The 25,695-nt window shown below is 40.5% G+C and overlaps 1 protein-coding gene across 10 annotated transcripts in view; it reads right to left on the bottom strand.

Moving 5' to 3' along the window:
- The window catches only part of LOC137237609 (uncharacterized), a 530,759-nt gene that overhangs the window by 306,093 nt on the left and 198,971 nt on the right, over positions 1–25,695 (bottom strand). Inside the window, exon 2 of one of the 10 annotated variants that reach the window (XM_067761443.1) lies at positions 17,461–17,556. The exons of the other annotated variants lie outside the window; for them this stretch is intronic. The gene's annotated coding sequence lies outside the window, so the exon portion shown is untranslated. The remainder of the gene's footprint in view (positions 1–17,460; positions 17,557–25,695) is intronic. 10 annotated transcript variants of the gene reach the window in all.

Here is a 25,695-nt window from a genome sequence, read left to right as displayed (position 1 = left end):
ATATAAAATTCACAAATCAACAATTTTTTTTATAGAAAGTCGATATTTTTTCGATAACAAATCAACAACTTTTGAAAACAAAATGATATATTTTCTATAACAAAACGATAATATTGTGACGAATATTAGCAACACTAAGGGATACTATCATCTCTAAGCCAATACTAAGTAGTGACTTGTATGTACATCAATAAATCTATCATCATTTCTATACATATGTCCATACAAGCAGCGGAGAACAACGCAAAAACACATGCATATATCTGAGATACTCCCAAAAGTAGGCAATAATTTGTGCAAGTATCACTCACATATACACGCGCATACGAGAAGCTATAAACGTAGTTATAGCTGGTAATTTTATAGCTGGTAACTAACTAGTAAATTCTAGAAATAGAAGCGCCTACAAATATGGCAACGAAGAAACCAAACAGTATAAAATGCAGCCACAGTTGAGGTACGACGAATCAGTTTGATTTAAGCAAGCTATCTGTTGCGAAGTATAAGTGTTATTTTCAAGTAGTCTAATAAAGACCATTTTTGCATTATCCAATATTGGAGTTATTTATTCAACAGTTCAGTGATTCGAACATTAGTAGAAGGTTGCAAATAAGAGGAATTTGAGTAAATTTGTTACAATTGGTGTCAGAAGAGGAATTGTTGAATAAATTCCGAAGATTGCGAATACAACTTGGACATGGCAAAGTTAAGTGAATTGAGGATCCAGCAATTGAAGAAGATGTTGGAGAGCCGTGGATTGAATACAAACAGCAATAAGATCGAACTTCAAGCACGGCTACGAGAGGTAATGGAGTTGGAAGGAATTGGTGTGGACGAATATGTTTTTTATCCTGATGTGGAAGAGCCAGCCGACTATATTGGAGGAGAAGATAGAGACTCCGAATCCATTGGCGAGTGTAGACACCAAAGAAATACTAGCAGTGCTGAAGCAAATGTCGTCAGAAATATCAACCGATATGTCAACACAGCTCGAAGTACAAAAGACAGATATAACATCTCAACTGGCATCTCAACTAGAATCACAGGAGACACGCATAACATCAAAAATTGAAGCACAAGAAACGCGTATTTCAGAAATGTCGTCACAGATAACAGCCAAGATTAAAGCACAGGAAACACAAATTTCATCACAGCTGGAAGAACAAAAGACATATATGGCAACTAAACGGAAAGAACAAGAAACACGAATAACAGCACAACTAGAAGCACAATAGGCGCGTATATCATCCAAACTCGAAGCGCGCATGGACGAAAAAATAATGCTGTTTGAAGAAAAAATCGAGGCAGAGGTGGATGCTTTGAGAGGTCGTATACAGGAATTGCAACTTAATCGCACGGCTGCTTCAACGAGTAATACGAATGTAAAACTCCATCTTTTGACGGTTCTGTTCCTTTCCAGGTCTTTAAGCTGCAGTTTGAGAAGACCGCAGCATTGAACAACTGGGATGCGGAAGATAAAGTTGCTGCACTCTTCGTGGCATTGAAAGGGCCTGCAGCGGAAATCTTACAGACTATTCCAGAGTACGAAAGGAACAGTTTATGAAGCAATGATGGCCGCTGTCGAGAGATGTTGCGGAAGCGAGCATAGGAAACGGATATATCAAATAGAGTGGCACAATCGCTACCAAAAAGCGAATGAGACTTTTCAGGAGTTTGCGTCGGTTGTCGAAAGACTGGCCCATCTAGCAAATGCGGACGCACCCGTGGAATATACCGAAAGGGTAAAAATCCAGAGCTTTATTAATGGAATACGGGACATGGAAACGAAGCGAGCGACATACGCAAACCCAAAACCTACATTCACAGAAACGGTATCATATGCTCTGATTCAGGACACAACTTCTGTGTAAGTCAGCGTTCAAAGCATGCCGTGTGGAGGTAGAAAGGCCAGACTGGGTGAACACAATACTGGAGGCGCTGAAAGGATCGCAAAAGCGGAGTGAAAGAGTTATCAAATGTTTCAAATGCAGGAAGCCGGAGCACATTGCACGTTATTGCGATCTTAATCCTAGTGGTTGCAACAGCATGGGTGGCCTTAATACCAAAGCTGGAGGGTACGAGCAAGAGCGAGTAAGATGTAGAGATCAAGAGCTAGATCCAGCTTTTGAATTTCCTGTGATATCTGTGTCGCAAATTGGAAGGAAATAAAGCAGTCTTACCGTCAGAGGGAATGTGGATGGCAAAGAACGTGTACTGACTGTAGATACGGGCGCCTGTAATCCTTGATTCGATCTGATTTGGTCAACAGGAGAGTAAAGCCATTACCTGGAGCAAGGTTGCGTACGGTCACTGGAGAGTATAACCAAGTCCTGGGAGAAATGATTTGTGAAGTCTTAATTGGGAAGGTCATGGTTCTACACAAATTTGTTGTGGCGGATATCCTTGATGAAGTCCATATTCGGAGTGGACTTCTTAGTTTGATCATGACATCAGGATCGATATGCGGAGAAAGATTATGCGCTATAAAAATAAGGATGTTCCACTTAACTTCAGTTTGGAGAAAGGGTTCAGCATTAAGCGAGTGCTGCTGGAGGAGATTCGACAGAGACCACTAAAGTCGAGGAAAGTAGATCGGGCAAAGGTTGATGAAACGAATGGTCCAAACAAATCAAAACCTAAGGCACCTGCGAGAGAAACCCTGGCATTGAAAACCCCTAATGGATTCACTAAAACGAACGAAAGAATTTCCCAGAAAGAATGCAAGGGTGATTTCAAGCCAGGGCGCACTACTGTTGGGAAACGTCGGAACGATACTGATTATGTGAAACCAATCCGTCAAGAGCAAGCTCTGCAAATTAGTTCATTAGCCAAAGAACACAGTGCGAGGGAGCAATCCAGGATAATGAGTAGTAGAGTGATAAAACCCAGATATGATGAGAACAATAATTCGGAAGGTTTCTCGGAGGGAGATTTGGTACTGTTACACAACCCTCACTGGCGGAAAGGTGTTCCATCCAAATTTTGGTGCAGTTGGGAAGATCCGTGCAGAGTTGTGAAGAGGATCAGCGATGTCATCTACCGCATACAAACAATTGGTAAACCACGAAATAGAAGAGTGGTTCATTGGGAGATGCTGGCAGCGTTTAGACGAGAAATTTGTCTGATCGGGACGATCAGACTTATGTGGAGGGTCGTGTGACGAATATTAGCAACACTAAGGGATACTATCATCTCTAAGCCAATACTAAACAGTAACTTGTATGCACATCAATAAATTAATCATTATGTCTATACATATGTCCAAACAAGCAGCGGAGAGGAACGCACAAACACATGCATATATCTGAGATACTCCCAAAAGTAGGCAATAATTTGTGCAAGTATCACTCACATATACACGCGCATATGAGAAGCTATAAACGTAGTTATAGCTGGTAATTTTGTAGCTGGTAACTAACTATTAAATTCTAGAAATAGAAGCGCCTAGAAATATGGCAACGATGAAACCAAACAGTATAAAAGCAGCAACAGTTGAGGCACGACGAATCAGTTTGATTTAAGCAAGCTATCAGTTGCGAAGTATAAATGTTATTTTCAAGTAGTCTAATAAAGACTATTTTTGCATTATTCAATATTGGAGTTATTTATTCAACAGTTTAGTGATTCGAATATTAGTAGAAGGATGCAAATAAGAGGAATTTTAGTAAATTCGTTACAATATGTTGATAATCTTTCCTAAAAATATCCATTCGTTTTTTATAAAATATCGCTGACTTTTCGATAGCAAATCGATAACATTTTTATAACAAATCGATAATTTTTCGATTTCTTTTTAACATATCGGTAACTTCTGTTAGCGATAACAAATATATATCACTTCCATAAAAAGTCGATAGTTTTTTTACACCTCGTCGATAACACACTTATAATAAACTTTCCCCCCTTCTTTCTTAGCCTTACCTTGCAGTGTTTCACATTGTGCTATAGTATTGTAACTACAATTACACCTTCATTCTCTTCTCCCCATCCATCATACCAATCCCATACACTACGTCTACACTAAACACTACGCATACATTTTGTATTGCCCCACGTACTTGTGCTGAGGACCACCCTACCTGCGCTTCGATTTACAATCAAGAATCCCCCATACCTTGAGCAAATGGAGTTCGGTTAAGTCTTCACATTAGCGACAATGCACCTGTACCTACAAGAGCTGATGTTATGTAAGTCTTGATAACATTTAGTCATTCCCTTGGCATATTATCTATTACATTTGTGTTTTTTTAATTGTTTTATTTCCAAATGTTGGACTCATTTCGCCCAAGAGCTCCTTTTGCGACTTCAGCGAACGCATGCGCAAACAAATAGCTATGCACTTTCCCAAGTGTTTTTTCTCTCTAGCTGGCGTTAGTTATTGCCAATAAGCGATAACGGTCGCGCTTTGTTGAACTCTCATGATAGCCTATGCATTTAAGCATCAATTAATGAAGAAGAGCGTGAGTTTCCCATTATCGCCTATTGCATCCTCTCAGGGATTAATTTTACGTTTATCTGTTTGTCATATTATATGTATATGCGATCAAAAAGTTACGCGAATCTGCAAGTTAGTACTTACTTACTTACTTAATTCGCGCTTAACCGTCTTAACGGTTATGGCCGTCCAACAAGGCGCGCAAGTCGCTTCTTCGCTTCGCCAACCGGCGCAAATTGGTCACACCAAGGGAGTTTAAATCGTTTTCCACCTGGTCCTTCCAACGGGGTGGGGGCCGTCCTCTACCTCTGCTTCCATGGGCGGGTTCCGACAGAAATACTTTCTTGGCCGGAGCATCATCTTTCATTCGCATAACATGGCCTAGCCAGCGCATCCGCTGCGTTTTAATTCGCTGGACTATGTTGATGTCTGCGTATAGCTCGTACAGCTCATCATTAAATATCCTTCGGTACTCGCCATCGCCAATGCATAGAGGTCCATAAATCTTTCGAATAACTTTTCTCTCGAACACTCCCAAAGCCGCTTCCTCTGCTGTTGTCATGGTCCATGCTTCTGCCCCATATAGTAGGACGGGTACGATAAGTGACTTGTAGAGTATGATTTTCGTTCGCCGAGAGAGGCCTTTACTTTTCAATTGCCTACCTAGTCCAAAGTAGCATTTATTGGCAAGATTGATTCTTCGCTGGATTTCAGTGCTGATGTTGTTGCTAGTGTTGATGCTGGTTCCCAAATAAACGAAGTTTTTTACTATTTCGAAATTATGGCTGCCAACAGTAGCGTGGTTGCCAAGGCGCATATGCGCTGACTCTTTGATCGATGACAGCAGGTACTTCATTTTGTCCTCATTCACCATCAAACATTCAAGTTAGTACACAATACTTTGAAAAGCAGATGTAATGATTTAAGTTGCAAAATATCCCTCATACGCAAAAATAATAAACTCGACATATAAACAATTTAGCCTGTCAAGTTGAACTCAACAAAAGTTTACATTGCATAGTTGACGTACGATATGGCTATGCTTTGTTAGCATTTATGGATGTCTGTGGGAGGGTCGGTTGTATATGGGTGTGTGTGTGTGCAGGAGCGGATTAAAGGAGGAGCTAGCAGGGGTTATAGCCCCGGGCCCCAGCATCGGGGGGCTCCGCGATTTCGAGTAAATAATATATTACGTATTTGCGTACACATAATTTAATTTTGCACCTCAAAATTTATATAAAATAGTAATATGGAAAAGAATACACGCACTCGTTATGAATAAGATAATATAAGCAAGCAGACTATAGTAAGTAAATCATGACATATACTCATTGCAATCTGAACCCACTTGCTTAGATTATCACAAAAACACCATCGATGGCACTTGGAGGTTTACCACAGAAGCCGGTCGAACGTCGATGCATGTTTTAGTTCGCGAATAACGACATAGTTGCGGCGTTTCAGAAGGCGCCACCGTTCGGTGAGCGGACACCACTCGATACTTGTTTAATGTTTATTTTCCCGGAAAAACAACGAAAGACGAAATTTAGTTTTCTTCCTCAATTATTATTCATAACATCAGGTAATAATAATAATAGATGAATTGGAAACTAAAGCTACAAATTTGATAAAAGTTTATTCGGATGATTTGCAAAATGACTTATTAGAACTCAAACAGTTTATACCCCGCTTGAAACTACAGCCAAAAGGTTTTTTCTCTAATAGAACAGAAAAATTGTATAACGAAACAGAACAAATTCTGTACCCTTTGTAAGTTCTTAATTGGATTGTAAATGTGAACATGATCGAAGTAGTCCCGAATATCTACATCGCTTACAGCATTTTGGTTACGATTCCAATAGCAAATTGCGTGTCTGAAAGGTCATTCTGGGTTTTAAAAAGAATAAAAAATATGTATCGATCAACTATGTTAGACGAACGGTTGCCCGCATTGATGAGGTTAAGCATTGAAATTGATTTACTTCGATCGCTTGATTTTGATGATTTGATAAGTGACTTTGCCAGAGCAAAATCATTAAGAAAAAAATATGTTTAATTGTATAGTAATTTATAGTTTTTTATATATAAGTACCAAAGAAAAAATATTTGCGAGAATAGATTATAAAAATAATAATAACAGTTTTTATTTATTTTAAAAAAATGATTATATTTTGCTCCCCTTAAGTGGGCCCCATATTCATTTTAGTCCCGGGCCTCGTAAATCTTTAATCCGCCCCTGTGTGTGTGTGTGTGTGTGCGTGTGGTACAATCTGCACTAAATGCACTTGTCAGGGCATTTATGGTGAAAAAGAGAAGCCGCTTTTGGCTCGCTTTTGTCGTTTCAAGCTAGCTTTGTTTTGTTGCAAGTCTTTGTCTACTACAGCTATTGCCATGCATATAACACAACACAATTTCACACAACCTCACCTCACACTCACTTTTGCTGTCTACTAGTCGAGCTGACATTTTGACAGCAACAAACAAGGCTAAATAACCCGTTGAACATCTACCAAAAAATGTGTGTGAATTGTTGTGTTTGTATTTGTTCATTTTGATGGTTTTGTTAATGCGGGTTGTTGTTGTTGTTGTATCTGTTGTTTCTGCTGCTACCTGCATAGTTGCATTTGCCTCTGTATTTGTTTGACAAAGTTTCACAATGCAAATTTTACATACTTTTAATCATACACACTTAAATGCATGTAATCATAAGCATCGTACAGTGGGATATTATCAATAAATATCACTCAAAATCATGCATTACATTTGCTGTTAAAAAAAAGATTTGAAAAAATTATTTCGCTCAACAATTGAGGTGGTCTAATTTATCAGAGTTGTTAATGAGTTCTTTTTTGTGCTGCCCAGGCGATGGGAAGTCCGAGCTGGTGTAACGTATTTAACGTATTTTAGGCTGTCGTTCTTTATTAATTCAATTTTAAATTCAACTGACCGATTAGGTAAGGAAACACTTTCAGTAAAAATGTCAGCACTGAAGAACTAGGCGAGAGAGAGAGCAATCAAGAATGAAATAGAAGAAGCATCCTCCTACATCGTTTAAGACCTGGGCCCGTATTACGTGTTACGATCCGTGATCGAAACTCATTTTTTAAATCACAATAGCTTTGAAATGGGGGATCGAATTAATGGCATATTTGAACTAGCGACAAACAGTACTCGTTATCTTCATAACCCATTATAATTTTTAGAAAAAGCTTGACAGTTGCATAGTTATCGCTTGAGTGAAAATGGAATTCAGTCACTGATCGTAACACGTAATACCGGCCCTGAAAGCACCACCAGCAGAACTCAAGAGGCTGAACGATCAAGAAGAATGCAAAAAGCAGAACGCACCACATAGAGGCTGTAGTAAAAAACGTTAAAAGTGAGTCCGTTTTTTTATGTTATATACTCCAAACTAGTCTACAATTTAAGGTGTCAAGCTCCTGCAAAGTCCAGCCAAGATCATTTTCAGGCAATGCAATATATCAAGGTCTATAGAAATCATAGCGCTGCGGACTGGACAAGAATTTATGGATGTAATACTTGTGCAATCTGAAGACATTGCCATAGTTCAAGAGTGGAGAAAACCAACAGCACCCCATTCTCAAAGACACTAACAATTGCTGATAATAAAGATTTCCTACTAAGGAGATAATGAGTTTTCTTTGAAGGCATGTTGGGGAAATTACTAGGCTTACAAGCTTCAAATTGCAATGCATGCTTAATTTTTGAGAACAAACTTTAAATGAAAATGTATAAGTGACGAGTTCTTCGGGGCGCAACTGGACACATAACTTTAGGAGGTGGCTAGGGTAACTCTCAGTCAATCCAGAGTCGAGTAAAGGTCCCACAAACCCCTACTGAATAAGAACACAGTATTTATGTGTTACGAACAAACGCACACATGGCTGGAGGTATTAGGAGGGCAGCAGCTTTAGGTTCATAGAGCAGAAGGCGTATCGGCAGGACGGCTGAACGGTAGTAGGATAAGGGACGGATTCGTACGGCGGTATGAAGGCAGCGGCGGTTACAGTACGGCAGCTGGACGGCGGTAAGATGACGGACAGCCAACGACCGGCATAGCAGCGGCGGGATGGAAGCAGCGTCTTAACGGCGGTGGAATGGTAGACGGCCTACGGCCAGCATAGCAGCGACGAGATCGAAGCAGCGGCTTAGCAGCGGTAGGATGGCGGACGGCAAATGGTCGTCGTAGAAGCGGCGAGACGGAAGCAGCGGCCGGACGGCGGTAGGATGGCGGACGGCCAGCGGTTGGCGTAGCAGCAACGGGATGGAAGCGGTCGTCGTGGCAGCGGCGGCTGAACGGTGATAGGATGGCGAACGGTCAGTGGTTGGTGTAGCAGCGACGGGATCGAAGCAGCGGTCGCACCAGCAAGGCGGAATCGGCACGGCGGTAGTACGGCGGACGGTCAACGGTCGGCGTAGCACTGGCGGGATGTAACCAGCGGCGGCACCAGAGGGGCGACGATGCGACGGCAGCGGCGGTGGGCTACGGAGCGCGTACCAGGACCGTGGTGAGAGGGGAGTAGACTGGCGACGGAGTATACCTAGACAGCGGCGGCTCGTTCCGGGCGAGGTATTCGGTGGGATCGAATGGTGGTATCGACGGGATCGGATGGATCGGTAGTCGTCGCCAGGATCGATAGTCGGCGGGGTCGGTGACCTAAGGAAGAGATTGCGAGGACTCGTTCGTGCTGGCTTCACCGCTGGACACCCCCGCCACCCTACTTGCACGCTAGACAGAAGGTGCTTAAAGAGGGCGGGACTGTACCATCCGAGACACCGTGGATCGATCCGTGGGCGGAGGGGAAGTGCACCTTAAAGGCACAGCGGTAGCCCCTTGTGCGCACGCGTCGTTTCACGGCCCAAGCCAGAACTGAGGGGGAGGGGTAGTTTGGTCATGAAGGCGTCGGGCCGCTCAACACCCAGGAGGGCACGGGGGGCAAAGTAACACGAAGGCGTTCTCCCCGTCGTCCTTACCCAAGTGAAGGGTGACCCGAGCTATGACGGCGCCCCTGCCACTCATCCAGCGGAAGCTAGAACTGAGGGAAAGGGGTTGTGTGGTCATTAAGGCGTCGGGCCGTACAACACCTAGGAGGGCGAGGGGGCAAAGTAGCACGAAGGCATCCTCCCGTCGTCATTACCTAAGTGAAGGGTGACATGCGCCATTACAGCGCCTCTTCCATTCAGCCAGCCGAAGCTCTTTAAAAAAACATCCACTCCCGCTGGCTCACCTGCGAGGACTGAATTGAAAATGCGAATTCACTCCTTTTATACGGTTTTTGCCACAAAATGCTGGAGAAAGAAACCACTATCGTGGTGATTTGCTAGAGAAATACCCCATATGGGCCATTTACCAAATGATGGTTGTATTGTTGCCGCCTGCCATTAGTTGTTGGTTGTTGGCTATGCTATAGAAAGAAATACAGGGAGGCTCAGGCGTTAATGAAAAGAAGAAGTTCCGGGGGGTAATCTTATTGCAACGCTACGTTACAACTTTCATGCATACATGAAGCGGAGAGCACAACATCTGTTCTCCGAACACGAACCGAAAAGTGTTGTTTAAGGTTTTACTCGCCAGGCTCACAAGGAAAGGAAGGGAAAGTATAGAAAATGGAAAGAAAGGGAATTCCAGGAAAGGATAGGAAAAGGAAAAGAAGAAATGGAGAGGAAAGAAAAGATTAAAAGTCAAAACCGAAGTCGATGCACTATCGGCATGTTATCATCGAGTTATCGGTTTGTTATTGACAGGCTATAGACCCGCTACCCTTTTCGACGAGTTATCGGCTTATACACCTATAGCTGATGACCGAGGCATAGATGAGCTATCGATTCGCTATCGATATATATAGCATGTATATAGGACACCAATGAGTTAACAATTTTTGGTCGGCAACGGAACGGCTTACTATCTGAAATATATTTATTTGTTTAAGAGACTTAAACTATGAGTTTTTTTCTTTCGTTTGTTTCATAAGCGCTGAAATTCTCATCCGGCTTATGAAATATTCTAAAGACATAGATTTAGTTTTTAATTTAAAGGGAGGTTTTTCTAGTAGAAAATGGGGTGCCAATACCTCAGAGCCCCGTGCTCGCCTCCACATCACATTTTAAAGAGGTCTTCAAATAGAAGATGAGGTGGCTCATTAGAGCGAAACTTCAGAGTTCCCTATGCTCGCCCCAAATTAAACAAATAAAGGTGTACCGATGCTTTGCATCGTCCCGTGTTTTAAATACACCATAAACTAAATGAAAATAAAATACAGTCCATTAAAATAATAATGTATAAAATTATAAATTTAAAAAACAACCCCAAGCGTTTTAGTCGGATACGTCATCCACTGTGCCACGACTCATACGCCTACAAGCACATCAAATTACTCCCTTATAGCTCACATTAAACTGCTCGCCCTTAAGTGCGCCACGATTAGCTAGTCTTATTTATCGATATGGTACAAAAAATAATCGATTTTTTATTGATGAGTAATTGATCGATATGATGGCTGCCGTAGTGTGATGGTAATGCGCTCCGCCTATCACACCGAAAATCCTGGGTTCAAGCCCGGGGCAAAGCAATATCGAAAAAAAGTTTTTTCAGTTACAAAAAAGCTTTCCTATTTGGCAAACCTCCGAGTGATTTTCTGCCATGAAAATCTTCTCAGTGAAAATTTATCTGCCTTTCAGATGCCGTTCGCAGTCGACATAAAACATGTAGGTCACGTTTCGCAAATTTGTAGAAAAAGTTAAAGGATCACGAGGCAAACTGGGAAAGAATCTTGGCCTAAAATCTCTTCAGAGGTTATCGCGCCTTGCACTTTACTGATCGATTTGTTTTCGAAAAGTTGTAGAACTTTTATTGAAAAGTTATCGATTTGTTTTTAAAGTGTTATCGATTTGTTGGCAAAAAAGTTTTCGATAAGATGTCGAAAAACTATCGACTATTTATTGTAAAGTTCTCGGTTTTTTATCTTTATGGATTTGTTGTAGAAACTGTATCGATTTGTTAACAAAAAGCTGTCGATTTGCTATCGATAATTTATCGTTTTCTTATCGTTTGGTTACCAAATTGTTACTAACTTCTTCCCGTTTATTGCAAAATTATCGATTATTTATAGAGAAAAGTTCTTTTTTTTCAAGTTACCTATATTGATTCTTTTTGAGAAAATGTTATCGTAAAATTATTGATGTATTGTTGAATATTTATCGATTTCTTACCAAAATTCTATGGATTTAATAACGATCAGCTATCGATTTTTTATCGTGGTATTACCAAATTGTTGTCGGTGTGGTACCGATTTATTATCAACGGCTTAACGGTAATACTTCTACACAACACGATAATACGTCGTTAACCCTTCGACAATAAGCCGAAAAAAGCCGACAACTCTGACAGCTGATAAGCTAATAATAAACCACAACTCACCGGGCAAATATTCTGAACTCTTAGAAATGAGCGCAGGAAAATTCAGGAAGATCGCACCTATATAGTCGTGATGGATGATTTTGATAAACAAATTTTCGAAACATCCCACTGCTCTACATTAGCAAATGTGGAAAGTTAAAGTTGGCCAGCCGAGCAGGCATTGAAGTCGCCGCACACCTTTAGTTTATATTGTTGTTGTGGGTGGCATGGCACTTTTGGAGTGACCAAGTAGCTATAGTGGCGGCACTTAGCCAAAAGCTAAAGGAAAAGAAAAAAGCAAAGTGCCAACAACAACAACAACAACCGGTTGGTTGCTGGATGCTGTTTCTGAGTGAATTTCTCTTTGATATTTTTTTTAAATCACTTCACGGTACAAAAACTGTTTACTCTTTAATCAAAGCCCAAAGCATGACAATGGAGTCACTCTTTGTACTTAGATTATATAGGTTTGTATGAATATAGCCAAGCAGGATTATTTAAAAATTCAAAGCTCTTCAAGCTAAAAGGACCTTATAGCAAAATGAAGCACTTACGGTCTGTCTTACAGCAATGTCAATTTGAAGCACCCTTTAATAGCACAAAAAAGGGCTAAATATAAAAATATGTTGGCATAAGTAAACGCAAAATATGTTTAGCCGAATCGGGTAGTGCGTTCGTTCATCCATAAATATTATGTAGGTACGTATAATGACGAGTGCCGTGTTGTGGTAGTAGTGTGCTCTGCCTACCACACCGACGATCCTGGGTTAACGCGCGGGCAAAGCAACGTCAAAATATTAGAAAAAAAATGTTTCAATTAGAAAGTTTTTCTAAGCGGGGTCGCCCTCAGCAATAATTTGGCAAGCACTACGAGTGTATTTCTGCCATGAAAAGCCCTCAGTGAAAACTCATCTGCCTTGCAGATGCCATTCGGAGTCGGCATAAAACATGTTGGTCCGTCCCGCCAATTAGATAGGAAAAATTGAAAGGAGCACGACGCAAATTGAAAGAGAATATCGGCCTAAAATCTCTTTGGAAGTTATCGCGCCTTACATTTATTTCTTATTTTTAAGTATAATGGCTGCGTCTTAGGTTGCACTTGTAGCTACCTGAAGGCTGTTTTGATGCCTGTCATCTGGATAGCGATTGTAAAGACCTAATTACTACTTTTTACGCTTCAGTTGCGAAGTGGAGGTCAATTCTGGTGGCGGTGTCCTTTTGTTTGGGTACAGTTTCTAGGTCGTTTCAATAATGCGGACTACTTGTAAGCCCAAAGTGTCTAGTTCCAATTAAGAGGGGGAACAATATTTCTGTTTAAAGACCACTATCCATTGCCGCAGTACGGGTGGTACTTTCGTATAGGTTTAAATAAATTAGCATTATACTCGACAACAAACTTTCAAAGACTTAACGTGTTTTGTTGATTTTCAGACAGGGTGGATAAATTATTAATATACATCTTTCATGGATGGTTTACTGGCTGTATGATATGGTGGTTAAGCAGATACTCTTTTGTACACTTTTTGTCTAGGACACTTGACACTACTTTCAAAACCAACAAGCTAAAACCCGCTAAACGAACGTAACAAGAACTCAGAATTATCCCTAAATTCAGGCTTTCGAGCACCGTAGCGCCTTCCAAGAAGAAGTTGTCTCTATCAGTGAAGCCTTTGCAGGACTATGGAAGGTTGGACAACTTGGAGAGCTATTTCTTAATTCTTACAAAACAGATGATGTAGCTAACCGTACATGTCAAGCAGAAGCGTTTGATGCCGTCAAAGATATAACTCGACTCCATGTAGTAGTAGAGTAATCAGCCACACAAAGCTGACTAAACCTCGCAAAAGGTGATTATATCTTATCTGGACATGGATAAACTAATTCCCAGGAATGATATCATCAACCATAGTAAGGAACACTTCAGCTATACGACTCTTCGGAATGAATGAATCATTACTGTCAGAGGGTCTCTAAGTAATACGCGCTTTTATTGTGCGGGAAGGCAAAGAGGATGTTTTTGCATAATATGCCAGATATAAGACAGTCAAAGCAGTTTTTGGAGCCTTATCGTTACAGAACCATCATGGACCTCTCAAATTACCGCACCCAAACTACAACGATTTTATGGCATACTAGCAGAGTAGCAGAGACCGTCGAACAAATCCTGCAATAATGTCATGCCGTTTTAAGGAGAAGGAAAAAGTACTTGAGCTTACCATGACCAAAGTATACAAAAATACACCGAAGCCTAAGAGCATATTAAGCGTCATCCGATAATTCGGCGTGGATAAGCTGCTGTGAATGAGATGAGAGCACAATAGAGCTTTAGTCGCATTGAAAACCTCAACATATATATAAAATAAAAAATGTAAGGCGCGATAACCCCGGAAGAGATTTTAGGCCGAGCTTCTCTTCCAAATTGCTTCGTGCTCCTCTTAATTATACTCAGTTGAGCAGAGCTCACAGAGTATATTAAGTTTGATTGGATAACGGTTGGTTGTACATATATAAAGGAATCGAGATAGATATAGACTTCCATATATCAAAATAATCAGGATCGAAAAAAAATTTGATTGAGCCATGTCCGTCCGTCCGTCCATCCGTCCGTCCCCCCGTTAACACATTAACTTGAGTAAATTTTGAGGTATCTTGATGAAATTTGGTATTTAGGTTCCTGAGCACTCATCTCAGATCGATATTTAAAACGAACGATATCGTACTATAACCACACCCACTTTTCCGATATCGAAAATTTCGAAAAACCGAAAAAGTGCGATAATTCATTACCAAATACAGATAAAGCGACGAAACTTGGTAAATGAGTTGAATTTATGGCGCAGAATAGGAAATTAGTAAAATATTGGACAATGGGCGTGGTAATTTAAAATTTTGCAAGCTGTAATTTGTCAGTCGTTGAAGATATCATGATGAAATTTGGCAGGGACGTTACTCCTATTACTATATGTACGCCTAATAAATATTAGCAAAATCGGAGAAGGACCACGCCCACTTTTAAAAAAAAAAATTTTTAAAGTAAAATTTTAACAAAAAATTTAATATCTTTACTGTATATAAGTAAATTATGTCAACATTCAACTCCAGTAATGATATAGTGCAACAAAATACAAAAATAAAAGAAAATTTCAAAATGGGCGTGGCTCCGCCCTTTTTCATTTAATTTGTCTAGGATACTTTTAACGCCATAAGTCTAACAAAAATTAACCAATCCTTTTGAAATTTGGTCGGGGTATAGATTTTATGATGTTAACTATTTTCTGTGAAAACGGGCGAAATCGGTTGATGTCACGCCCAGTTTTTATACACAGTCGTTCGTCTGTCCTTCCGCATGGCCGTTAACATGATAACTTGAGCAAAAATCGACATATCTTTAATGAACTTAGTTCACGTACTTACTTGAACTCACTTTATCTCGGTATGAAAAATGAACGAAATCCGACAATGACCACGCCCACTTTTTCGATATCGAAAATTACGAAAAATGAAAAAAATGCCATAATTCTATACCAAATACGAAAAAAGGGATGAAACATGTTGAGGTAATTAGATCGGTTTATTGACGCGAAATATAACTTTAGAAAAAACTTTATAAAATGGTTGTGGCACCTACCATATTAAGTAGAAGAAAATGAAAAAAGTTCTGCAGGGCGAAATAAAAAACCCTTAAAATCTTGACAGGTATTACATAAATTAGCGGTATCCAACAGATGAAGTTCTGGGTCACCCTGGTCCACATTTTGGTCGATATCTGGAAAACGCCTTCACATATACAACTACCACCACTCCCTTTTAAAACTCTCATTAATACCTTTATTTTGATACCCATATCATACAAACACATTCTAGAGTCACCCCTGGTCCACCTTTATGGCGATGTCTCGAAAAGGCGTCCACCTATGGAACTAAGGATTACTCGCATTTAAAATACTCATTAACACCTTTCATTTGATACCCATATCGTACACACGCATTCTAGAGTCAAGCCTGATCCACCTTTATGGTTATATCTCTAAATGGCGTCCACCTATAGAACTATGGCCCACTCCCTCATAAAATACTCTTTAATGACTTTCATTTGATACCCATATCGTACAAACACATTCCAGCTCTCAACTGAGTATGTAATGTTCGGTTACACCCGGACTTAACCTTCCTTACTTGTTTTTCTTATAAATTGGCGGGACGGGACCTACTTGTTTTATGCCGTCTACGAATGTCATCTGCAAGGCATATGAGTTTTCACTGAGAGCTTTTCATGGCAGATATACGCTCGGAGTGCTTGCCAAACACTGCCGAGGCGCCACACCGCATAGAAAATTTTCCTTCTAATTGAAAAACTTGTTTCCAAAATTTTGATGTTGCTTTGCCTGGGCGTGAGACCAGGATCTTTGGTGTGGATGCCGGAGGACGCTACCGCCCCACCACGGCGACCGCTGTATACTAGGATGAGCCAAAAAAGTACATCCGAGCTAACTATATAGATATTCTTATATTTTGATGGCCTATAAAAAAGTTCTGTAAGCTTTTTGTTAAGTTAGACTAGTTTAATAGTTATTCGAGGTTATATTTTAACCTCAAATTGTATGATGTTCCCCTTATGATTTCTAGAGAAAAACTAAAGCCTAAACATTGAAATAATGAGCAGAAGCTTGTACAGGCTACCTTTTTGGAAGTCATGAGCAATATTTAAAAAAAAGTGATTTGTCCGTCCTAGTATCCAATACATATCTTCTAATTTCGTTTTGCAAACTCGAGTAAGCCTTGCGGCAGACGGTAGGAGGTGCGTGCTACAAAAAAGTGGTATTATTGAGTTCGTGTCTTGCAAGATTCAATCTCCAGCTAAAAAGAGTGACACAATTTACAACCTAGGAGCAGGCACTAGCTTGGATTTGTGGAAAGAGATAGAAGGTAACGAAAAGGCTGATGAGTTGACAAAGGAGGGTGCAGGAGTTGCATATAATCCATCAAGCAGGAAAGGGCGGCTGCAATATTTCATGTGGAAATCCTACGACGTTGAACTCACAAAACTTCTCGCATCTCTAAGCCGAGAATACTTAAGGCTCACTATAGGCATGCTAAGGCGACACCGCCTTTTGGCGTCACATGCTTATAAGTTAGGCCTCGTCAGTAACAGCAGTTTGTGAAAGTGCGAACTGCAGGAAGAACCGGTTGAGCATGTTCTGTGTTCGTGTCCTGTGCTCGCGAGTTCAAGGCTTCAGCTAATAGCGGCCGCAGAGTTGCCAGGTCTTTATGTAGCTGAGTCTTATTATTTGCCAAGAAAACGGAGTTGTTTTATAACGTAATTCTAATTCGCGTGTAAAACTAATTGGGAGTTTTCCGTTTGTTCATCTAACAAATTTTGGTAAGAGTATGGCCACATTCATTCTATGTGAGGTCTTTATTGAACGGCCAGTTTAACCTTACCTAACTACGTCAAATTTTCAAAAGCGTCGAATGTTTTATATTCATATCAGTTTCTAACGATTAAAAAAGTGCTGCTATAATGTATAGGTTGTTGAAAGTTATAAAAAATTATGAAAGCATATTATTAAGACATTTGTAAACTTTTTTCCAATACAAATTTACTTACCTTCGATATGGCTCAAAATTTTCGTTTTATTTCCCACTGCATCGAACAACTCGATTAGAAAATCAATTCATCAATATAACACGCACGTGAGAATAACTTGAAATATTCATTTAAATTTAGTGGGCATATTATTATATAGTATTTTTACGAAACTTAACTAAGCACAGTTAGCATACAATAAACATTTTGCTTTCGCTTTCAAATCAAAACTAACTGAACCGCACAAAACAGCCTAAAACTTGATGTCGTCGTCGTCACTAAAATTACCTCAATCGGTCAGATAATACTCGTAGTTGTAATTCTAATTTGGTGAATATGAAGAAGAAGAAAAAAACGAAAGAATATAAATTAGGCTTAGCGCGACAAATGTGTATGTGTGCGTGTGTGTGTGTACACAAACAACAAGTACGTTATAGTTAAATAACCAAAACTACAAGGTGAACGGTCGGTCACCACGGCGTATACGTAACGTGTGACACAAACTCTGTTGACAGACTGACCGCAAATTCGTTGGCACCTATTTACCTGGCTAGCCACAAAACGAGCAACGAAAACTTGAAAAGCTAAAAAGCAAGAAAGGCAAGCGGACTTGACTTGATTGTGGTTTGACAAGTTAGCCACTAGACGAAATCAAACCAGAGCATACATAAACGGAACAAGCAACAACCACACGTAAAGTAAAAGGTCTTAAGCGGACGTTAAGGCCGCCTAGACAGAAAGAAACAAAGAAATGTATAAAAGAATGAGGCTAAATGGCTAACTTGAAGATTTATTGAAAAAGCAATGAGTATCCTCACAAATATTTATTTACATACTTCTATGTATAACCATGTGTGTATGTGTGTGTGAGTTATATTTACGTATATCCTTTCACAAATATTTGTTGTCGTTACATATTTCTTACCTTTGGTATTATGGCATCAGTTATTTGTGTGTGTATGTGTGTGTGTGTGCTTAGTTTATTCTACTTTGCTTTGCTTAGCTTTGCTTTACCGTTGAACAAGCACTTCTGCATTTCCGACAGTTGAAGTTGCTGTTGCTCTGTTTACGCGCTCTTCGAACACAATTATACTTTCGTTGTGTTTGTTGTATTGTAGCAACAATCAAACCGCATACATATACAATAAGCTAACATGAGGCATATATGTTATAACAGCTGTTTTCTATTGACCAACTTCAACAGCAATGACCTGCTTAGAGCCCAAAACACCTTTGATCGCTGCTGGGGCACTGCCAGATAATGGAGTACTCATACCAATCAAACAAGAGTAATAACAACAAACACACATGCGACAATGAAGAAGTATCAAAACTCACAAAGAATATGAAAAGAACTAAAATGTATATACCCACCTGTAGATTTTGTTTTAGAACAAACGAGGAAATAGATAGAGAGGAAGATGAAATGGAAGGGGGAGATGATAAGAAAAGAGGAGTGGGAGAAGGAAAATGAGAGTCGGAGTGAGAGTGAGAGCGAGAGTGCGAGTAAGAGTGAGAGTGAGAGTGAGAGTGTAAGAGATAAACACTACGTACTCATTAGATTATGTGAGATCCTCATGGACCGGCCAGCTCACTCAGTTCAACACCGAAATGAAAAGGAAAAAAGGGAAAGACCTATTCTTAGATAGGAGAAAAAGGTAAAGAAAGATTTAATATCTTTCGGTGTTCCCTTGCTCCGCCATATAACTAAGCAAAAGATAATCTTGACAGCACTCTGAAAACCCCAAATTTATTGCCACAGTCTTATTTAGGGTTATTTCAATTAGCCAGTATTCTCAAACTGCAGAGTCCCGTTGTTCCAAATAGACGTTCAATATCAAAACCGCCAACTTACCGACTTTAAACTGCGGGTAACGCCAAATTATTTCCTAATATGGTATTAAGTCAGTATAGTTGTGGGTATGACTAAAACTACTTTCAAGAATATTCTTGACTCTTAAAATCGAAGGGCAAAAAAAATTTTATCCTCAGTCACCTCGCTAAAAACTCGTAAGAATTTTCATTTGAATAGAGTGAATTGCTAATAAAACCTTGACGCTTAAATACAATAGTTTCATTTAGTCTACTTGTTGTTGTCATAGCCATAAAGACAATCTCAGAAGGTTTTGGGGAGTGTCATCGATGTCGATGGTCAATTTCCGAATATTGATCCGGTACCGTAACAAGCACCATTCATTAAGGTAGTAGTCCGGCTACATTGAACCTTCTAGGCTATCCCGCCTCCCAACGCCTAGCTCTATGAGGAACTCAGGGTCACCAGAGGTCCGCCTGCTAAATATACATATATATGATTAGGTTGCGGAAACTGTAAAGCTATCAAGCTTTTAGCTGTGCTTATCAACACGTTGAATCTGAAATCAAGTCTGCAGCATCTTTAAAAATTTTGAATTCGAGGCTTCGAGATGCTCCCTAAAGGGTACCTCTCCGTGGATCAGCTCTTAATATAGTAGAAGTTCAAATGGCTCTTGTATTCCCGGGAATTAAGGCATAGGAGCCTAAGAAATGCCATGAATATGTAATTAAGGTTGAAGTTGCGACAATTATTTCACAGTTCAGGTTAGTACACAGTGCCACATATTAAAGCTTTAGTCATCTGAGGACACAAGAAATTGTGGAGCACCCTTTGTCCAATGCGTGGTCATAGTAAAAGGAACTTGAAACCCCATAGTATACAAGTCGACAAAAAGAATAGACTCGGATTTTGATTTATTAACGGCAGTGCCCTTTTTGGCATACGTATGGCTGCAACACCGGCCACCGTGGTGTGATGGTAGCGTGCTCCGCCTATCACACCGTATGCCCTGGGTTCAACTCCCGGGCAAAGCAACGTCAAAATTTTAGAAATAAGATTTTTCAATTAGAAGAAAATTTTTCTAAGCGGGGTCGCCCCTCGGCAGTGTCTGGCAAGCGCTCCGATTGTATTTCTGCCATGAAAAGCTCTCAGTGAAAACTTATCTGCCTTGCAGATGCCGTTCGGAGTCGGCATAAAACATGTAGGTCCCGTCTGGCCAATTTGTAGGGAAAAATCAAGAGGAGCACGACGCAAATTGGAAGAGAAGCTCGGCCTTAGATCTCTTCGGAGGTTATCGCGCCTTACATTTATTTTTATTTTATGGCTGCAACACCAGTGCAGCCATTTACAATATTCAGTGTTGGTTTAAAGAAGTTTATGGACATCGCCTTAGTTTAATCTGGCTTTGAACAATCTTGCTATAAAAATTATTTTATTAATTTAGATTTGCATATTGATCGCTGTCGTTAATATCTTCTATACCATGACATTTATTAGTTCATCGCAAATGGTCCAGAAGATACAGTCTGGAAGGCTATCATTATCTCTGAGTTAGCTATGCTCAGCCAAGGTTAGATCCACTCCAGATTATTGTGTGTGGAGTAATTTCCAAAACAGAGGCGGCTATCTCAAGACTTGAAGCGGGTGTGCTTCTCGATGGATCAGCAAGACAACTTAAAAGCTGAGAGGTAAGTTTTTTAGTCTCTAAACATACTCAAATAATAGCACCAAGAAAGGTGCGTTAGTCTCTATACGAGAACGTTACTTCGTACTCCTGCGCTGGATATATTAAGTTTTTGCTTGACTGTTAAGTATCTTGTCAAAGCATCTCTCATCGTCTCAATACGATTGCGTAGCATTGAAGCATTAAAGAGGATATATTTCATGTTGGCGCAGTGGCGCTTCTATAGAAGGTGGAAAAGCTTTTCAGGGAGGCATATTTTTATAAATTCCCACCTCTAAAACTTCAAAACCTTTGTATGTATATATATCGCCTGCTTTACTTGACTCCAATATATATTTCCACCAGCAAGTTGAGCTTAATCTTCCGCACCACAACCGAATCCTGAAGAAAATATGAAACAATTATTAATTGACCACAATTTCGAAGAGAAGATCAGCCTGAGTCTCACAGGATGTTAATAGTTTTTAAATGGACCTATGTAGACCACATATTTTCAGAAGAGAACCCACCGAAGACAGAGCCAAATTTATGCACCAGATTATAAGCTGACTGAGCGAGCATCTCTACCAGATTTGACTTTAGCCAAAGCAGAAGGGTTTTATTTACGTAAAAAATACATATATCTCTTGTCCGTGCTCGGGAGTTAGTACAAGGAGCTAATCCGATCATATTTGCTGTTAGTTGCATGTTCCGGTAACTCGAAGCCCGCATCAACTTAAAAGCGTGTAACCTTATTCTTAAAAAACTCTAAATTTAATTAAACAGGGGTTCCCTACGTCTCCCTACAGAACTTTAAAGCTCGAGAGGCAAACAAATTTTACATAAAAAATTTTACACCCAAAAGTACGTAGGCGGAATGTGATAAAAATATTTTCTTGGCTGGAGCATCATAACATGGCCAAGCCAGCATAGCCGCTGCATTTTAATTCGCTGGACTATGTTAATGTCTGCGTAAAGCTCGTACAGCTTGTACAGCTCATCATTAAATCTTCTTCGGTACCCGCTACCGCCAACGGGTAGAAGTCCGTAAATCTTGCAAAGAACATTTCTCTCGAACACTCCCAGAGCCGCTTCATCTGATGTTGTCATAGTCCATGCTTCTGCACAATATAGCAGGACGAGTACGATTAGTGACTTGTAAAGCATGAATATGGCACTCCTTCATTAAGTGACCTCATTAAGAAGGCTGCAGAAGATCTTCGAAATTCTCAGGCCTCAGGAGGGATCGAAAACAAGATGACCAAGCTAGGGAGATCAATTGATGATCTGTTTGGGTTTTTTAAAGGGCGTAATAATACAAACGCTGAAATTAAGCGCTTAGCCTCCATAATCAAGGCATTGTACATAGAGTCCGCGCTGGAGGTAAAAGACCTAAAGAAGAAAATAATTTCGAATAATACGGCTAAGGATGGAAGCTCGTCACCCCCAGGAAAGAGACCGAGGAAGAATTCGACAAGGGAAAATCAAGTAAACAATCCCACGATCTTAGCCAAAGACATTACGCCAAGACATGAGGAGAGTCACAAGCGAGTAAAATCGCAAGCGTCACTGAACCAGAAGTAGGTCTAAAGGACAGAAGACGCCACAACTCAAAAGTCGGGAGGCGATTAGGAAGAAAATGATTAAAGCCAGGCCGGATGCAATCATAATTTCGAAGGCTGGAGATGCTACAAATGCTGACATACTGCGGAAAGTGAGGAGTTGCGGTGAACTAAAAGCCCTATTAGAAGAACGACAAAAGGAGATTTGTTTCTGCAGCTTTAAAGAGTACAAGAGGGAAAAACAAGCACGTACCAAGCGGAGATTGAAGCAGTTCTAAAAGACTCAGCGAAGGTCACAGCAAAATCTCAAATGATCACGCTACAGTTCAAAGACATCGATGAAATAACTACGCCGGATGAGATTTGTGATGCGATCCATCAGCAATGTAGGATAGAACGGCCTAATTCAACTGCCATAAAAAGTTTACGTACAGGGTGAAGCGGTACAAAATCGGCACTTGTAAGCCTTACAGCGGATGATGCTAAAGTTTTTCTAAAGGTGCAAAGAATAAGAGTAGGATGGGTATCTTGTCGAATTAGAGAGGTGAAACAAGAGAGATACTGTTATAGGTGCTGGGCCTATGGACATATAGCCCAGAAGTGCAAAGAGACTATAGATAGGTCAAACCTTTGCAGGAAATGCGGTCAGGAGGGACACAAGGCCGCGAACTGCTCCAACGTACCGAAATGTGCGTTATGTGGGGGAGAACATTCGGCAGGCAGTTTTAGATGCCCACAACGGGAAGGAAGCAACCAGATTGCCCTATGAGATTGTCACAACTCAATTTAAACCACTGTGAAGCGGCCCAAGAACTCTTATCCCAAACAATGTTTGAAGGAGGATTTGACTTAGCGGTACCTTCTGAGCCATACAAAAATAAGCAGGAGCAAGGCTGGCTCACGGACTCGGATGGGAAAGCCTCAATCTGGATACCAGTAAGACTTCTTCCGCAGGAAAAGTCGGCACCGACAGTGGCAGGATTCACGTGGGCAAAAATCAAAGGAATAAATATACATTTTTATTTGCTATGCACATCCGAGCATGAGCAGCACAGAGTTTGAGTACACCCCTGAGGCTAGAACTTCTAAATGAGGCAGGGAAATATACATTCGATACTGGCAATAGACGCTCCATTATAGATCTCACGTTTGCTAGTAGCAAAATAGCGAGACGAGGAGCAAAATGGTCCATTAGTAACGTCTACGCACACAGCGACCACTATATTAGCCTAGATAGTGGAAACTGCGCCAAGGAACGCCTCCAACCAACTGCAAAGAAGAAGATGGAAACAACACCTTTTTGAACCAGACGTATTTGATGTTGTATGGAACGATGCCGTAATACGAAGGACACATGCGGAAGATCTTTCGGTTCAAATATCTAAGTCATTAGGTATGACGTGTCATGCTGCCATGCCCAGAAGTCGCGCAAAAGTAAATCGGACACCGGTATATTGGTGGAACGAGGAAATAGCGGAGGAGCGTAGAAAAAGCCACAAGGCACGGTGAAGGGCACAGAGGGCACGCTCGTCGCTACGATATGATGAGCTACACAATACCTACATAGCCCAAAGAACGACGCTTCAAAATACTATAAAAAAGAGCAAGAGAGCCTGCTTCAAGGAACTGATGGGTAGGGCTGATTTGGTCCTTGGGGATTGGCTTACAGAACGGTGATGGCGAAAATTAAAGGGCGGAAATCAGAGCAGCCTACATGCCCGATACTAATGAGAAGAATCGTAGAAACTCTTTTTCCGACACAAGATTACCAGACCTATCAAAGTGAGGTTCTCGAAGGAATGGAAATCCCAGAAATAACAGAGCAGGAGGTACTAGATGCAACACAAAGAGTTGCGGACAGTAAGTATCCAGGACCTGATGGAGTGCCAAATATAGCTCTTACATCAGCGATAAGGTCTAGAACATCGGTATTTACGGATCTCTTCAACGCCTGTTTCAAAGAAGGCGTCTTCCCCGCTCATGAAAACGTCAAAGACTGGTTCTATTGCTGAAACCTGGTAAGATGCCCGCCCAGCCATCTTCATACAGGCCACTTTGTATGTTGGATTCAATAGGAAAGATTCTCCAACGTATTATTATTGGGCGTCTGCGGCAGACCCTGGAAAGCCCAGGTGGCTTGTCAAATAGTCAGTTTGGATTTCGAAAATCGAGATCCACGATAGATGCAATACAAACAGTTGTCAACATAGCTTCGTCTGTCGCCGTATTTTTTGGTAAAATTTGCGGGCGTTACTCCTTGTACCTGGCGGTTCAAGCTCCTCGCACTCACGCCTTTCTGTCTCTGCTTTTTTCTTCATTAAAAGGCGTCTCGCTTCCCTTTCCAACTTGTGGTAGCGATCGCTTGGCGTTTAAACTCACATAAAGTCAATTTATTCATCTCGATAGATTATATATGCCAAAGTTACATTTGGGTATAAACATTCCAAAAACAAGTTGCACTTGACAGCCAGTTAGTTCGAAGACTTATTGGTATCGCCAATTTTTTCAAGTTACTTTTTTGGCTCAACATTGCACTGAAACTTAAGTTTGACGTGCTCCTGACACAAGCCGCCACATAACCCATACACACACATACACACTCACATCAAAACGTCTCACGTATGCTAGCCATCTTAACAACTTTAATGAAATGAAAAAACAAGAATTAAAATAAATGTAAATTTGACCTGCTTTTGCGTACTCAATTTTGTTCGTATTACTCTTTTACAAATACACTTCTATTGTATGTACATATAACCTCCATCAGTTGATCCGTATCGGCGCTAGCAGTCTAATGTTTCATTTTCTTAAAACAAAAAAGAATTCACTCCAAACACCCCGAGAACTTCCGTTTTTCTTCTTGGCATGTTCCACATTTCGTTTTTGCACTCTTTATACTTTCTTATTTTATTACTTACATACTTTCACCTGACACTCAGTGCTGACTTTTCTAGTTTGCGTGCCAATGCCGGCGCTCTAAGTGTTTCCATAGGTGAGCGGGTGCGCAAGTGTAAAGGGTAAATGATATTGAAATTTAAGCTAAAGTGGACAAAAACAAAAGCTAACAGCAACAACAAGTATGTGCAGTAAAAGTGTAGCAAAACTTTTATTTTTTAATAAACACAACATGAAATGAAAACTTATCCGCCTCCGGCGTTTCGCACTCACCTAAACTTCGGTCAAATAGGTTTTACAAGCATCAAATCGGTGGGCCTAAA

The sequence above is a fragment of the Eurosta solidaginis genome, chromosome 1 (genome assembly GCF_040869045.1).
Source record: "Eurosta solidaginis isolate ZX-2024a chromosome 1, ASM4086904v1, whole genome shotgun sequence".
NCBI classification, from domain to species: domain Eukaryota; kingdom Metazoa; phylum Arthropoda; class Insecta; order Diptera; family Tephritidae; genus Eurosta; species Eurosta solidaginis.
The sequence above is the reverse complement of the archived record's forward strand: the minus strand, read 5'-3'. Positions and strand labels throughout refer to the sequence as shown.